Source organism: Oncorhynchus masou, chromosome 12 (assembly GCF_036934945.1).
Source record: "Oncorhynchus masou masou isolate Uvic2021 chromosome 12, UVic_Omas_1.1, whole genome shotgun sequence".
In the NCBI taxonomy this organism is placed as follows: domain Eukaryota; kingdom Metazoa; phylum Chordata; class Actinopteri; order Salmoniformes; family Salmonidae; genus Oncorhynchus; species Oncorhynchus masou.
In genome coordinates, this window is record NC_088223.1 from 53,883,341 (window position 1) to 53,900,272 (window position 16,932).

Here is a 16,932-nt window from a genome sequence, read left to right on the forward strand (position 1 = left end):
ATTCAGAAAATCACATTGTAGGAATTTTAATGAATTTATTTGCAAATTATGGTGGAAAATAAGTATTTGGTCACCTACAAACAAGCAAGAGTTCTGGCTCTCACAGACCTGTAACAACTTCTTTAAGAGGCTCCTCTGTCCTCCACTCCTTACCTGTATTAATGGCACCTGTTTGAACTTGTTATCAGTAATAAAGGCACCTGTCCACAACCTCAAACAGTCACACTCCAAACTCCACTATGGCCAAGACCAAAGAGCTGTCAAAGGACACCAGAAACAAAATTGTAGACCTGCACCAGGCTGGGAAAACTGAATCTGCAATAGGTAAGCAGCTTGGTTTGAAGAAATCAACTGTGGGAGCAATTATTAGGAAATGGAAGATATACAAGACCACTGATAATCTCCCTCGATCTGGGGCTCCACGCAAGATCTCACCCCGTGGGGTCAAAATGATCACAAGTGAGCAAACGGTGAGCAAAAATCCCAGAACCACACGGGGGGACCTAGTGAATGACCTGCAGAGAGCTGGGACCAAAGTAACAAAGCCGACCATCAGTAACACACTACGCAGCCGGGGACTCAAATCCTGCAGTGCCAGATGTGTCCCTCTGCTTAAACCAGTACATGTCCAGGCCCGTCTGAAGTTTGCTAGAGAGCATTTGATGATCCAGAAGAAGATTGGGAGAATGTCATATGGTCAGATGAAACCAAAATATAACTTTTTGTTAAAACTTGTCGTGTTTGGAGGACAAATAATGCTGAGTTGCATCCAAAAAACACCATACCTACTGTGAAGCATGGGGGTGGAAACATCATGCTTTGGGGCTGTTCTTCTGCAAAGGTACCAGGATGACTGATCTGTGTAAAGGAAAGAATGAATGGGACCATGTATTGTGAGATTTTGAGTGAAAACCTCCTTCCATCAGCAAGGGTATTGAAGATGAAACGTGACTGGGTCTTTCAGCATGACAATGATCCCAAACACACCGCCCGGGCAATGAAAGAGTGGCTTCATAAGAAGCATTTCAAGGTCCTGGAGTGGCCTAGCCAGTCACCAGGTCTCAACCCCATAGAAAATCTTTGGAGGGAGATGAAAGTCTGTGTTGCACAGCAACAGCCCCAAAACATCACTGCTCTAGAGGAGATCTGCATGGAGGAATGGGCCAAAATACCAGCAACAGTGTGTGGAAACCTTGTGAAGACTTACAGAAAACGTTTGACCTCTGTTATTGCCAACAAAGGGTATATAACAAAGTATTGAGATAAACTTTTGTTATTGACCAAATACTTATTTTCCACCATAATTTGCAAATAAATTCATTAAAAATCCTACAATGTGATTTTCTGGATTTTTTTCTTCTCATCTTGTCTGTCATAGTTGAAGTGTACCTATGATGAAAATTACAGGCCTCTCATCTTTTTAAGTGGGAGAACTTGCACAATTGGTGGCTGACTAAATACTTTTTCTGCCCCACTGTATGTATATGTATATATATATTTAATTTTTAAATGTAATTTAGACATTTCCGACCCTGTGGGGAAGAATATAAATAAACCAACAATATGGTAAGATCAGCTATCCTCTGGGACTGGGCCACTTCAATTGAAACAACCAAACATATTGATAAATTGATAAAGTGCATTGGAATTCCCTCTCTGGGGCTATGGATAGTATTTGCTGTCATAGCTGAATGGTGGGGTGTCACTGTAGTTGTTTCTATTCTGGTTCTGCATGCATTATGGATTTTGTAAATGACAGCCTTGAGTCAGACCAGGACTCATTGCACTTCCTTAACTTCTGTAATGCTCTATACCACAAGCATCAAATGAGCCATCTGATTACAGTGGATCATGGTAAGTAATGATATCTAAGCATTATATATATTATATACTTGCCACATAATTACAAATGGTATTGGATGAGGATTAGGTTGACCAAAAATGGGACTATTTATGAGTTAACCAATCAAATGATTTATTCTATAATCTCTAGAAAGTGCACTATTTCAATATTGTATTCTTAATCTATGCCAATAGGGACATTCTGTCAATCAGCATTCCCCTCTTTGTTGCTCTACCTTTAGTTTCTCCTTCACAAAACTATGGCTGGCCCAATGCTGGTTTCCTCCTCCCCTCCATTCCTCGTATCCCGCTGTCAGACCTGGGTCTCCAGGCCGCTGAGTTTGGGGGTCAGGATGCGAGGAGTGACCCCGGAGTTGAGGTCTCTCTCAAACTCCAGTAGCTGACCCATGAAGTTGAGGTTGGGAGACACCACAGGACGACGGCCACGCACATACTTGTAGGCATCAGTCATGGTCATAAGGGTGTGCTTCATCAGGTAGGCGATGACGATGGTTGCCGAACGGGACACGCCCGCTTGACAGTGAATCAACACTCCTCGCCCACTCTGGTGAGCCTCCTCTGTGGATGAAAATAGGTGGCTATCAGATTCCTGTCAAGGATGATCACTGGAATTCATCTATTCCACAGCTTTTTCTGGATCTGACTCTCCAGTACTCCCATCTTCCCTTTTGATCCATTTATAGCTTCCTAAATGTCTCTCCAGTCAAAAACTTTGAAATCAGAGAATGAGATCAGAGGAAAGACTTCACATAGAAATCATCATGATCCTCTCCTTATCTCAGTGCTAAAATACTTCTAAGCTCAGAGAGATAAAGACTGAAAGACAGGAACGGGGAGAGTGGGTGAGATAGAAAATGAAGGTAGATCAGGGGTGTCAAACATATGGCCCACACGCCGGATCCGGTCCAGCAAGGGGGTCCAATCTGGCCAGTGGGTGTTTTGATATATATATATTTTTTAAATCTACAGTTTATACATGTACAGTGCCTTCAGAAAGTATTCACACCCCTTGACTTATTGCACATTTTGTTGTGTTACAGACAGAATTCAAAATAAATAAATAAAATAAATAAGAAATGCTCACCCATCCACACAATACCCTACAATGACAAAGTGAAAACATGTTTTTAGATATTATTTATTGATAATTTATTGAAAATGAAATACAGAAATATCTAATTTGCATAAGTATTCACACCCCTGAGTCAATACTTTGCAGAAGCACCTTTGGCAGCGATTACAGCTGTGAGTCTTTTTGGGTAAGTCTCTAAGAGCTTTCCACACCTGGATTGTGCAACATTTGCCCATTGTTCTTTTAAAAATGATTCAAGTTCTATCAAATTGGTTGTTGATCATTGTTAGACAACTATTTTCAGGTCTTGTCATAGATTTTCAAGTAGATTTAAGTCGAAACTGTAACTGGCCACTCGGGAACATTCACTGTCTTCTTGGTAAGCAACTCCAGAGTGGGTTTTTAGCCATTTTTTATAGGTTAATATCCTGCTGAAATGTGAATTCATTGATTACAAGCATACTCATAACATGATGCAGCCACTATGCTTGAAAATATGGAAAGTGGTACCCAGCAATGTGCTGTATTGGATTTGCCCCAAGCATAACACCTTATATTCAGGACAAAAAGTGAATTGCTTTGCCATATTTTTTTATTGCCTTGTTGCAAACAGGATGCATGTTTTGGGATATTTTTTATTCTGTACAGGCTTCTTTCTTTTCACTCTGTAATTTAGGTTAGTATTCTGGAGTAGCTACAATGTTGTTGATCCATCTTCAGTTTTCTCCTATCACAACAATTAAACTCTGTAATTGTTTTAAAGTCACCATTGGCCTCGTGGTGAAATCCTTGAGCGATTTCCTTCCTCTACGGCAACTGAGTTAGGAAAGACACCTGTATCTTTGTAGTGACTGCGTGTATTTATACACCACCTAAAGTGTAATTAATAACTTCATCATGCTCAAAGGGATATTCAATGTCTGCTTTTTTATTTCTACCAATAGGTGCCCTTATTTGTGTGGCATTGGTAAACCTCCCTGGTCTGAGGTAGTCATTAAAAAATAATGTTAAACACTATTATTGCACACAGAGTGAGTCTATACAACTTATTATGTGACTTGTTAAGCAACTTTTACTCCTGAACTTTAGGGTTGCCATAACAAAGGTGTTGAATACTTATTGACCCTACAGATATACATTTTTATTAATTTAAAAAAATGTAGAAAAACATAAGTGTACTTTGACATTATCGGGTATTGTGCGTTGGCCGGTGATGAAAAAAAGTTTAAATTTAATAAATGTTTAATTTTGGCTGAAGCACAACAAAATGTGTGTGTTGGGGGGGGGGACACAATATACTTTAAAGTGACTAAAACCAAATCGAAACTTTGTAGAAATTATGATGGACCCTACAATACAAATCAAATCAAATTTTATTTGTCACATACACATGGTTAGCAGATGTTAATGCGAGTGAAGTTAAATGTTTGTGCTTCTAGTTCCGACAGTGCACTAATATCTGACAAGTAATCTAACAATTCCCCAACAACTACCTAATACACACAAATCTAAAGGGGTGAACAAGAATATGTACATGTAAGTACAGTTGAAGTCGGAAGTTTACATACACCTTAGCCAAATACATTTCAACTCGGTTTTTCATAATTGCTGACATTTAATCCTAGTAAAAAGTCCCGGCTTTAGGTCAGTTAGGATCAACACTTTATTTTAAGAAAGTGAAATGTCAGAATAATGGTAGAGAAAATTATTTCTTTCAGATTATACTTCTTTCATCACATTCCCCAGTGGTTCAGAAGTTTACATACACTCAATTAGTATTTGGTAGTATTGCTTTTAAAATTGTTTAACTTGGGTCAAACGTTTCGGGTAGCCTTCCACAAGCTTCCCACAATAAGTTAGGTGAATTTTGGCCCATTCCTCCTAACAGGGCTGGTGTAACTGAGTCAGGTTTCTAGGCCTCCTTGCTCGCACACGCTTTTTCAGTTCTGCCCACAGTTCTGGCCACTCCAATACCTTGACTTTGTTGTTCCTAACTTTGGAAGTATGCTTGGGGTCATTGTCCACTTGGAAGACCCATTTGCGACCAAGCTTTAACTTCCTGACTGATGTCTTGAGATGTTGCTTCAATATATCCACATAATTTTACTTAGATGATGCCATCTATTTTGTGAAGTGCACCAGTCCCTCCTGCAGCAAAGCACCCCCACAACATGATGCTGCCACCCCCGTGCTTCATGGTTGGGATGGTGTTCTTCGGCTTGCAAGCCTCCCCCTTTTTCCTCCAAACATAACGATGGTCATTACGGCCAAACAGTTATATTTTTGTTTCATCAGACCAGTGGACATTTCTCCAAAAAGTACGATCTTTGTCCCCATGTGCAGTTGCAAACCGTAGTCTGCCTTTTTTATGGCGGTTTTGGAGCAGTGGCTTCTCCCTTGCTGAGCGGCCTTTCAGGATATGTCGATATCGGACTCGTTTTACTGTGGACATAGATACTTTTGTACCTGTTTCCTCCAGCATCTTCACAAGGTCCTTTGCTGTTGTTCTGGGATTGATTTGCACTTTTTGCACCAAAGTACGTTCATCTCTAGGAGACAGAACGTGTCTCCTTCCTGAGCGGTATGACGGCTGCATGGTCCCATGGTGTTTATACTTGCGTATTATTGTTTCTACAGATGAATGTGGTTCCTTCAGGTGTTTGGAAATTGCTCCCAAGGATGAACCAGACTTGTGGAGGTCTACAATTTCTTTTCTGAGGTCTTGGCTGATTTCTGTTGATTTTCCCATGATGACAAGCAAAGAGGCACTGAGTTTGAAGGTAGGCCTTGAAATACAAGCACAGGTACACCACCAATTGACTAAAATGATGTAAATTAGCCTATCAGAAGCTTCTAAAGCCATGACATCATTTTCTGGATTTTTCCAAGCTGTTTAAAGGCACAATCAACTTAGTGTATGTAAACTTCTGACCCACTGGAAATGTGATAGTGAATTATAAGTTAAATAATCTCTCTGTCAAGAATTGTTGGAAAAATTACTTGTGTCATGCACAAAGTAGATGTCCTAACCGACTTGCCAAAACTATAGTTTGTTAACAAGACATTTGTGGAGTGATTGAAAAACTAGTTTTAATAACTCAACCTAAGTGTATGTAAACTTCCGACTGGAACTGTATATGGATGAGCGATGGCGACACAGTTTCTTGATTGTGTCAGGCTTGCTAAAATTCACCGAAATGAAAGGTAGACAGTCAGGGAGCATAGAAAATTCCCCAAACTACAGATAGAAGACCAGTCCCTGGGGCAAAATGAGTTTGACACCCCTTAGGCAGATACTGCTCAACTCACCGATGAACTCAAACACCTCCTCAAAGTACTGTCGTAGGTTCTGCTTGCTGTTGTCGGTAGCCGGTAGCCGTTTGTAGCGTACCAGGCCGGAGCCGAGGTGGTAGAGGGGCAGGTGTGTGGTGACGTTGACCACGTAGCCGATGTTGAGTCGCAGCAGCAGGTCCAGGTCCTGGGCATCCTTCTCGTTGCCCAGGAAGAGGAAGGGTAGGATGGGGCTGACCACCGCATTCTCCACGTCAGGGGTCATCCCATTCTCATCTGACAGGGAAGCCGGTAGCGAGGAGGAGAGCGGCAGAGTGAGGTGCACTGGGAGAGGACAACACAATGCAGTGAGAGATTGCTGTTAGAAAGGACAATTTAATTTGATTTGGATCACTGACAGGCATTCACCCTGAAGTATACCAGAGTTAGACACAGAGAAAATAAATCAAGCATCAGAGATAGAAAGACTTATGAAGAGATGTGTGAATGACGGAGAGACAATGAAAGTGTACAATATATCTAATTTATGGTTTTTGTTGAGTAGGAGTATCATTGGAATTCACTTTACTCCTGCAGAGCAAAGAAGTTTGCAGCTCTGAGGAACTGCTAATGCTTTCACCATTTCATACATGTTCTCCAAACAGGAGGGAAATGTACAGATATGAAAAAGCTTCTGAAACTTGTGATTCTTTATTCTATACTCTATGTCATCAACAGATCCGGCAGTCACTTAACAGAGTGGAGGAGGCTACAGTTATGTAACTATTAAGAAAAGAGAGTACATCATAGCTTTTTGGGCTTTGTCATTTAAATTAGAACAGCTTAATCTCCCACTGACAGGGTTCAGTGTCAGCGACTCAATTTCCCCGGGAATTGTTTGAATTAATTCAGCTATTCTAATCTCCCGCTCTTATCAGCTCTCTTTGCATTCCAATCACCATCCCTCCATTTTTCTCCTCTGTCTCTTTTTACGCTGGAGCCCAGGCTATAATTAAGTCATTATCCCCGGGTTCCTTTTAAACAACCAACATGTTAGAATAGCATATAAAATAAGATTGGCAGGAAAGGAAGTAGATTTCAAAGATAAGCGAGGGAAGCATGGAGAAAGAGAGACAGTCAGGAGAATAAGAATAGGATGAAAGAGATTTTCTCCCTAAAATGGTAATTTATGCAGTCAGACAGTAAAGCCGATCTCTCAATTGAGAATTTTGTTTCTGTAACTATCTCTGCCAAAAATCTGCAGAAGTATAGACTAAGAGACTGAAACAAAAACCAGTGTATGACACCCTTACCTCTGCCGCTCTCTTCGTCCTGCTCTCTGTTGAGTGAGTTGAGGACCAGGTGAAGGGACTGGGCGGAGGGGAGGGAATGGCGTCCGTCTGCATCTCTCTGTCTGGGTTTGGGTTTGAGGAGAGTGCTGGGAGTTGACGGTGGGGGTGAGAAGGAGGGAGGGGATTGGGGAGAGGGGGTGCGGGGGGAAGGGGTGTGAGGGTATGTAATATTGCCTTCCTGCCCCATGCCATCCACCTTGCCTGACTCCCCACCTTTGTTCCAGAGCCTCTTTAGGGAGTCCTGGTCTGGATCTCGCCCAGGCCCAGACCCAATAAAATCTAGGACGGCCATCTTGCCCTGCTGAAGCCGGCGTCGGCCAGCGTGGTCTGTTATCTGATTCCGGGTGAACTCCAATAGGTTCCTACAGTCCAGGGTGACAGGGCTGGTTCCGTTGCTGCTGTTTTGGTTCTGACCCACACTTGTCTTCCCCACTCCCATCCCCATCCCTGCACAGCTCTGCTGGTTCTGTTGGGTTTTAGACCCGGTCATCTTTTTCTCCAGCTCCTCAGGCCAGATTGTGCGCACGCTGTAATCATCATCATCAGCGGGGAATACTCCCATGGGGGGCCCTGCCCCTACACTCCTGCCCATACCAGGGGGCTTGCCGCCCCGACGGGGGTTGAAGGTGACAACTATAGGGTCGCTGCTACAATAGCTGCAGGTAGAGCTGCCGGCCTGACTGGCTTTGGGGTTGCAGCCACTCACACAACTCTGTAAGGCTCGCAGCGGGGCTGAGGAGGATAGTGGGGTACAGGGCAGGCATCCCCCCACCAGTTTTTTGCGGAATGCAGCAGGACTCTCAAAGGCGCCAGCCTCCCCGGAGCAAGAGGCACATCGCAGGGGTCTGAGCAAGCCCGTGCGGCAGTCTGACACAGTGCTGTTGGAGGATGAAGTGTTGGTGGTGGAGGCTGTGGACAAACATCCCCCAAGAGTTCTTAATCCCATTGCTGCGCCCCCTCTGTGGTTCACACCTACAACCCCGTGGCCGTGGCCACAGGAGAAAGAGGAAGACGGACTCCCCCCACCCCTCTGGCAGCCAGCAGAACGTCCCCTGGCCCCCCTGCAGCGGACCAGCTTCCAGCAGCCACAGCTGAAGGGATGGGAGAAGTCGATGGTACAGGTGTGGTCTGGGCTGGGGAAACCTCCACGGGAGGAACAGGGGGAGAGGGGTAGGCCGTGGAGGATCTGAGGACGATGGTCCCTGCCGCGGGATGGACGAGACTGGTTGAGGGGTTGCTGAAACGAGGTAGGAGCACGGGGGTGGTGGGAGGGAGGGGGACAGGGTAGTGGGAGTTTAGAACAGCGGCATGGGGCACAGGGACAGAGTTGTGGTGGCCGGGCAGGCTGTGGGGGTTGGGGTTTTGATGGACAGGTCCCAGTTTGGAATTCTCTTTGTTACCCACGTAGGGCACTTCCCGGGCACCTCTGGGGGGGAAGCTGGCAGAGCAGACTTTGGAGGACACGTTCTGCACCTTCTCTCTTCTGGACTTGGACTGCTGTCTCTGAGATGGGACAAACTCTAAGACTCCTCCCGGGGACACAGACAGATTATTCTGATGGTGACTGCCTGGTGAGGCTTGTCTCTGGTTCTGTGGGTGGTTTTGGAGTTGCTGCACTGCTCCTCCAGGCTTCCCTGATGTTCCTCCAGTGTTTTTCTCCCCGTATCCTGGATCCAAGCGCAACGAAACCCTTTTTTTGCTCCCCTTCACACTCCCACTGCGAACTAAAGAGTTGCTGTGCCCCCCTCCTTTTGTCCCTTTGTTCACAGATAACTTGATGTCGATCGTATGTGTGTGTTGATGTGGACTAGGGCCAAGAGTCACTGTCCCGTTGCTGTGACAGTGGCTAGGGGTGTGTCTGGTACCCTCTGAGACAATGGCCTTGTCGACCTTGGTTTTCTGCAGATGGGATGATGATCTTCGCTTGCATTCCAAAGACAGTGAGTTCGAGGAGGGAGGATTGGGGTAGGACTGAGGAGGGTGGGGATGAGAAGGGCGGGAGAGAAGTTTGTTGCTATGGGCTGTTATATGGGAGTGGGGCTGTGGGGAGGACCCAGGTAGGGCCAAGTTTTTAGGGCGCTGAATTACCACTATGCGCTCGTCAAGAGGGAGTGGAGGCATCTGGGTTTACGCAAAGCTGTGTGTGTGTGTGTGTAAGAGATAGGGGAGAAAGAAACAGAGAAACAATGTCAAGATTGCATTCAGATAACATTTTTAAATGACTGTTGGAATCAACATCATTACATTTTTTGAATTTGAAGCCACATTTACGTCACATCTGTCCTACGCCAGAGTAATGCCCAGTGGAACAACCAAGCTATGCAACTACCTTGCAACAGACTAGGTATGGAGTATGGTGTTATGGACAATTCCCACATTTGCTCTTGCTTTTGGTTTAATCTTGAACAAAACACTCTTTGGCCAAAACTATGAAACAGTCTCTATACATACCTAGTAAACAAGGCATTTACATGTGTTATTCCCTTATAGATAACACATAATAAAGCCATTTAATGTAAATTGTTGCAGAGTTCAAATTCAAGAAGAACACATCCCCGTGACTATTACTTGACGACTGCTGCCAACCACCGTAGTGAACGATCAGAAGAATATGCAAAGCATATTTAATATACATATATAATCCATTGGATTTGGAAAGAAATACAGAAAAAACACACAGTAATGAAATCAAAACCAAAAGACCAAAATACAGCCTTTATGGTTTTGCCAAAACAGGGCAGAGACCACTGTTTTAAGAACATTTTGTTGAAATTGAAGTTAGCTCAATCGAATGGTTGAAGAAATGAGGTAGAACCAAATAAACAGACAAATATATCTCCCTGTTAGAGAAGGCCCTTTACCATAGCAAAACAGACTAGAGTTCTGGCTGTTACTGCCACAGGCACTGAATGACCATCATCGATGTACGTGTCGTAACCTATAAATAAGCACTTCGTCATGAAATACTTGAATAAAGACTGGAGAAAGAGATGACATTTTGGGCAAAGCTTTAGATATTGTATTATTATTATCATGTGATTCTACCCTTTAAATAAAGACAGTAAAATTGATGCCTACTTCTCATTGGTACTAAAGACTTTTGTCATCTACTAAGCGCTACTTACGATGACAAAACCCATTAATGAGCTTTTTTTTTGTTGCATTACAGAAGATCCTCTGGGACAGGGCAGTACAGAGAGATAACGAGCGAGAGAAAGGTTGGGAGAGAAATAGAGAGACGGGAGGACAGCGAGATAAAGACAGAATATGACGTGACAGGGTAGACCACAGACTAGACAGGAGGAAGATACATGGCAAAAGGCACTAATGATTATTCACTCCCAAGCAACACACATAGTGACCCATAGACAAAGCACACCATGCTTGCGTTTTTCCACATGCATACGTCCACGCACAGAGCTTGGTGATGGCATCCTCATCTTTTCCCCCTTTTTCAGCCTTGCCTTCGTAGCCTGTGGTGGAGGGGGGGGCGGGGTTACATTGACCCAGTTTTGTCATGGTGGAAGTCAACATCACTCTGATCACTTTTCACTCACACATTGTAAACACCTCATCAGCACATAAATGAACACAGTGTAGCGGTGTATTGGTCCTTTTGAATCATACTGTCAAAAGAACAGTCAGACCAAAAACACAGTGCAAATCACAAAAACATACTTAAGCAAATGCTTGCAGCAAGCAATGCCTCTAGAGATCATTGTCATCATCATCATTGTTCATTGGTGCCATTCTGACCATTACTGTCACCATATCTACAATTGCAGCCAGTAGTCCTACATACATTGTGTTAAAGGATGTTCTGGATGTGGAGGCTTGATAAAGGGTGTAAAAGTAATGTTTTTGCTACAGAATAAGAACATAGATACAACGCTTCGGGTGTGCAGAAGACAGACTTCCACCCGCTATACCATTATGTGATCATTGTCACGGCGATAGAATGGCTAGAACATTTTTGAAAATCTGTCCCTGAATGTCTCAAAGGTGAATGTAGAGAGGTGACCTGATGATTAGTCTCAGTCTGAAGTAGAGGACCATGTTGGACTCACAAGGCACTGTCTGTCTCTTTAGCATCTTTCACCACATACCGTGCATTCAGAAAGTATTCAGACCCCTTCCCTTATTCCACATTTTGTTACGGTACAGCCTTATTCTAAAATTGATTAAATAAATGTTTTCCTTATAAATCTACACACAATATCCCATGATGACAAAGCGAAAACAGATATTTTTTTTTTTTTTTGCAAATCAATTTTTTTTAATCAAAAACAGAAATACCTTATTTACATTAGTATTCCGAACCTTTGCTATGAGACTCGAAATTGAGCTCAGGTGCATCCTGTTTCCGTTGATCATTCTTGATTTTTATATAACTTCATTGGAGTCCACCTGTGGAAAAATTCTATTGACTGGACATGATTTGGAAAGGCACACACCTGTCCTTATAAGGTCCCACAGTTGACAGTGCATGTCAGAGCAAAAACCAAGCCATGAGGTCGAAGGAATTGTCCGTAGAGCTCCGAGACGTGATAGTGTCAAGGCACTGACCTGGGGAAGGGTACCAAAACATTTCTGCAGCATTGAAGGTCCCCATGAACACAGTGACCTCCATCATTCCTTAAATGGAAGAAGTTTGGAACCATCCATCCAAACTGCGCAATTGGGGGATAAGGGCTTTGGTCAGAGAGTTGACCAAGAACCAGATGGATACTCTGACAGAGCTCCAGAGTTCCTCTGTGGACATGGGGGAAACTTCCAGAAGAACAACCATCTCTGCAGCACTCCACCAATCAGGCCTGTCTGATGAAACCAAGATTGAACTCTTTGGCCTGAATGCCAATCGTCACGCCTGGAGGAAAACTGGCACCATCTCTACGGTGAAGCATGGTGGTGGCAGCATCATGCTGTGGAGATGTTTTTCAGCGGCAGGGACCGGGAGACTAGTCAGGATTGAGGGAAAGATGAACGGGGGAGCAAAGTACAGAGAGATCCTTGATGAAAACCTGCTCCAGAGCGCTCAGGACCTTAGACTGGGGTGAAGGTTCACCTTCCAATAGGACACGACTCTAAGCACACAGCCAAGACAACACAGGAATGGTTTCGGGAGAAGTGTCTGAATGTCCTTGAGTGGCCAGGCAGAGCCCGGACTCAAACCATTTCTAACATCTCTGGAGAGACCTGAAACTATATGTGCATCAAGGGCTGTAATCGCTGCCCAAGGTGCTTCAACAAAGTACTGAGTAAAGGGTCTGAATATTTATGTAAATGTGATATTTCTGGGAGTTTTTTGTAATATATTTGCTAAATAATCTAAATACTCATTTTTGCTTTGTTATTATGGTGTGTAGATTGATGAGGTGGAAAAAACAATTTAATCAATTTTAGAATACGGCTGTAACGTAACAAAATGTGGAAAAAGTCAAGGGGTCTGAATACTTTCAGAATGCACTGTATCATCTGTTATGGCACATCAGTCTACTGCTGAAATTATATCAAATTGTGAGGCCTATTTGAAGCCTTCCGTGACCTCTGGTCACCTATCTACACGTTCACACAAAGACCTACCTGCAACACTATTTATCCCGGTTTACTGTGGACAAATAACGGCATGCTGCGCCTGCAAGGTAAGGAGAATAATAACAACGGGTGAAAAAAACATAATAAATTGACTGCTAATAATAATAATAACAGAGGAAGACAATAACTTAAATAAGGTGAAATCACAAGAGAGTGAAATTATTTTGCGCATTGTCGCACATCATTATGCTTAGGGTCCCGTCTCTCTGTGGATGGCAGGGAAGAAGAAGCGGTCTCCTCTCATCTCCATGAGTGGTGTCTGCCCTTTGTTCGCATTTAGGATATAGATATGCTGAAATGATTAGACCTAGGCTATATAAACATAGCCAAAATTAGAATACATACTAGTATTGAATAGTGACTTGCAAAAACGCACATCATGTAAATAATTAATAAGAAAACCATGCAAAAAAGATATATAAGAAATAATGGTTATGGCCATGTAGCATGTATGTCCCACAACTCCAGCATTAGGCCATGGAAAATGAACCATCATCATCCATGATCACTTTCACTCTCTACAGTCCTGATAAATAATATGATTTATTTTGGCAAAAACTGCAGAGATTGAGGGTTGGTGGTATTATCCTCTGCTGGGCAGTTCATAAGTAATGAAGCTGAATTTAATCAAATTGATTCGGAGTGTCGCGTCAAATGGATACATAGCGTCCGGCGTCTCAGGAAAGGGAAAACTAGTTTGAGGACATCACTGTTCTTAGGAGTCTAGTCTGTGAGACCAGGCTGCATCCTAACACATTGGCGTGTCTTATATGCGTAAGTGTGTAACACGTAGCCATAGTGCTGGATTCTCATGTGTCAACAATAGCCTATACTAATTGTATATCAGACATGAGTCTTGTTCGTAAGGATACTTTACGCCTGGTTAAAGGTTTAAAATAAACTCACTTACGTTAGGATTGAAAATTCCGTTGTATCTTCATGCTCTCCGTGTAGTATAATTATTTACATTTTCATTTCATTTCGTTATCCAGACATTTCTTTGGTTAACGGTATCCTCTTCTACACTGGATGACCTATCACATTTTGCGGATCCGTTTTCCGTGCAAGAATAAGCTTGCATATAAAAATAGAGGACCTACGACACTAAGCATCTATTATTGATAACAAAAAATAAAAAAATATCACCACTATAAAAAGTGTCAGTGCTTGGGCATGTGTCAATGTGCTCTCGGCTGTATATGTGAATGAGAGCGAGGAAGACACTAAGACAGGCGGTGCTGTATGGAGGTGGGGTCTGTGGTCTGTGCAGTGGATGACATCATTCCAGACCAATGGCAAGAAAAATGTTATAAGGCAGCCAGCAAATTAAGCTTCGTTTTAAGCACGTGTGCAGTATAAAGTGGTGTTCTCCAATGTCATTCGACGGGTTGGGAGGCAGGCCTATTACAAGCCAGTGTTGTGCTGAAATTATGTAACAGTGAAAGCTTGAATAAAATCGATTGTGTCATTGTAGTTATAGAACTAGAACATTTAGTTTCAGCCATTGTTCAACCTCTTCTTGACCTAGCCTACATAACCTACAAATAAGGTCTGTGTCTATCAGACACAAATACACACACACACACACATGGTGTTTTTTATTTTTTAAAGATATACAGTCAGGTCCCACATTTTTGGTACCCTTGAAAAGATTAGCAAAAAAGACTAAAATATTACAAATACGGAGCTATATTGTTAGCACAAAAAAGCACAATAATATTATTTTATACTAATACAATTGCTCAGAGAACGAGATTTTGTTTTAACAAGTGATACTATTTAAACAAAATATATATATGGGTCAAAATGATAGGCACATTGGGAGGGATCTTAGACCATTCCTCCATACACAATCTGTCCAGATCCTTGATATCCTTCGTCTGCGCTTATGGACTGCCCTCTTCAGTTCAAACCTGTTTTTCCAATAGGGTTCAAGTCCGGAGACTGAGATGGCCATTGCAAGATGATGATTTTGTGGTCAATTAACTATTTCTTTATGAATTGTTGTGTGTGCTTTGGGTTATTGTCTTGCTGGTAGATCCACTAACAGAGGCAACCATGTTTTTGGCTAAAATATCCTGGTACTGGGTAAAGTTCATGATGCCTTTGACCTTAACAAAGGGCCCAGGACCAGTGGAAGCAAAATAGTTCCATAACATCAAAGAAGGTTGCCTGAATACCTGTTGTATTCGGCACATGTGACAAATAAACTTTGATTTGATCTACCACCATATTTTACAGTAGGTATGGAGTTCTTTTCTGCTTATGCATCCTTTTTTCGATGCCAAACCCACCACTGGAGTGCGTGGCCAAAGAGCTCAATTGTCATGTCATCTGACCATAGCACCGGTTCCAATTCAAGAACCAGTGCCATTTAGCAAACTCCAGGTGTTTACACTTGTTGGATGACATTAAAAAAAGAGCTCTTTGGCCATGCACACCAGTGGTGGGTTTGGCGTCAAAATAAGGACACATAGGCAGAAAATAACCCCATTCAGACAAAATATTGATGTCATCCCTCATTATGAAGAACACTGTTCATGCCTCTCTCTCTCTGTGTGTGTGTGTGTGTGTGTGTGTGCAAGAGAGAGAGACAGAGAGAGAACGAGAGAGAGAGTGAGGGGTTGGGGACATGTGAGAGTCATTTATAATGAAGTCTGACAACTTTAGTCAGCACAATGATGTCATGATCTTGACTACACAGGCATAGCTTACGTGATTCTATGAGTTGTTGAACATTGTGTTACAACACTAACTCACACCTGAACAATTATGTCATTAATTTCCTAGCCCCAAGCTTCAGAAATAATGCCTTCGGAAAGTATTTAGACTTTTTCCCCAAAAATGTAACTTACAGCCTTATTCTAAAATGGATTAAATCGTTTTTTTTTCATGCATCAATCTACATACAACACCTCATAACAACAAAGCCAAAACAGGTTTATAGAATGTTTGCTAACTTATAAAAAATATCACATTTACATAAGTATTCAGACCATTTACTCAGTACCTTGTTGAAGCACCTTTGGCAGCGATTACATCCTTGAGTCTTCTTGGGTATGACACAAGCTTGGCACACCTGTATTTGGGGAGTTTCTTCCATTCTTCCCTGCGGATCATCTCAAGCTCTGTCAGGTTGGATGGGGAGCGTTGCTGCAAAGCTTTTTTTAGGTCTCTGCAGAGATGTTCGATCGGGTTCAAGTAGGGCTCTGGCTGGGCCACTCAAGGACATTCAGACACTTGTCCCGAAGCCACTCCTGTGTTGTCCCATTGGAAGGTGAACCTTCGCCCCAGTCTGAGGTCCTGAGAGCTCTGGAGCAGGTTTTCATCAAGGATCCCTCTGTACTTTACTCCATTCATCTTTCCCTCGATCCTGACTAGTCTCCCAGTGCCTGCCACTGAAAAACATCCCCACAGCATGATGGTTGCCATCACCATGCTTTACCTTAGGGATGGTGCCAGCTTTCCTCCAGACGTGACGCTTGGCAATCAGGCCAAAGAGTTTAATCTTGGTTTCATCAGACCAGAGAGTCTTGGTGGTACCAAACTTCTTCCATTTAAGAATGATGGAGGCCACTGTGTTTTTGGGGATCTTCAACACTGCATTAATTTTTTTGGTACCCTTCCCCAGATCTGTGCCTTGACACAATCCTGTCTCAGAGCTCTACGGACAATTCCTTTGACCTCATGGCTTGGTTTTGCTCTGACATGCATTGTCAACTGTGGAACCTTATAGAGACAGGTGTGTGTATTTCCAAATCTTGTCCAATCAATTGTATT

The 16,932-nt window shown here is 42.9% G+C and overlaps 1 pseudogene; it reads right to left on the bottom strand.

Annotated features, from left to right (window-relative positions):
• Nucleotides 1–1,918: 1,918 nt before the first annotated feature.
• LOC135549154 (uncharacterized) lies at nucleotides 1,919–14,329 on the bottom strand (annotated as a pseudogene).
• Nucleotides 14,330–16,932: the final 2,603 nt, after the last annotated feature.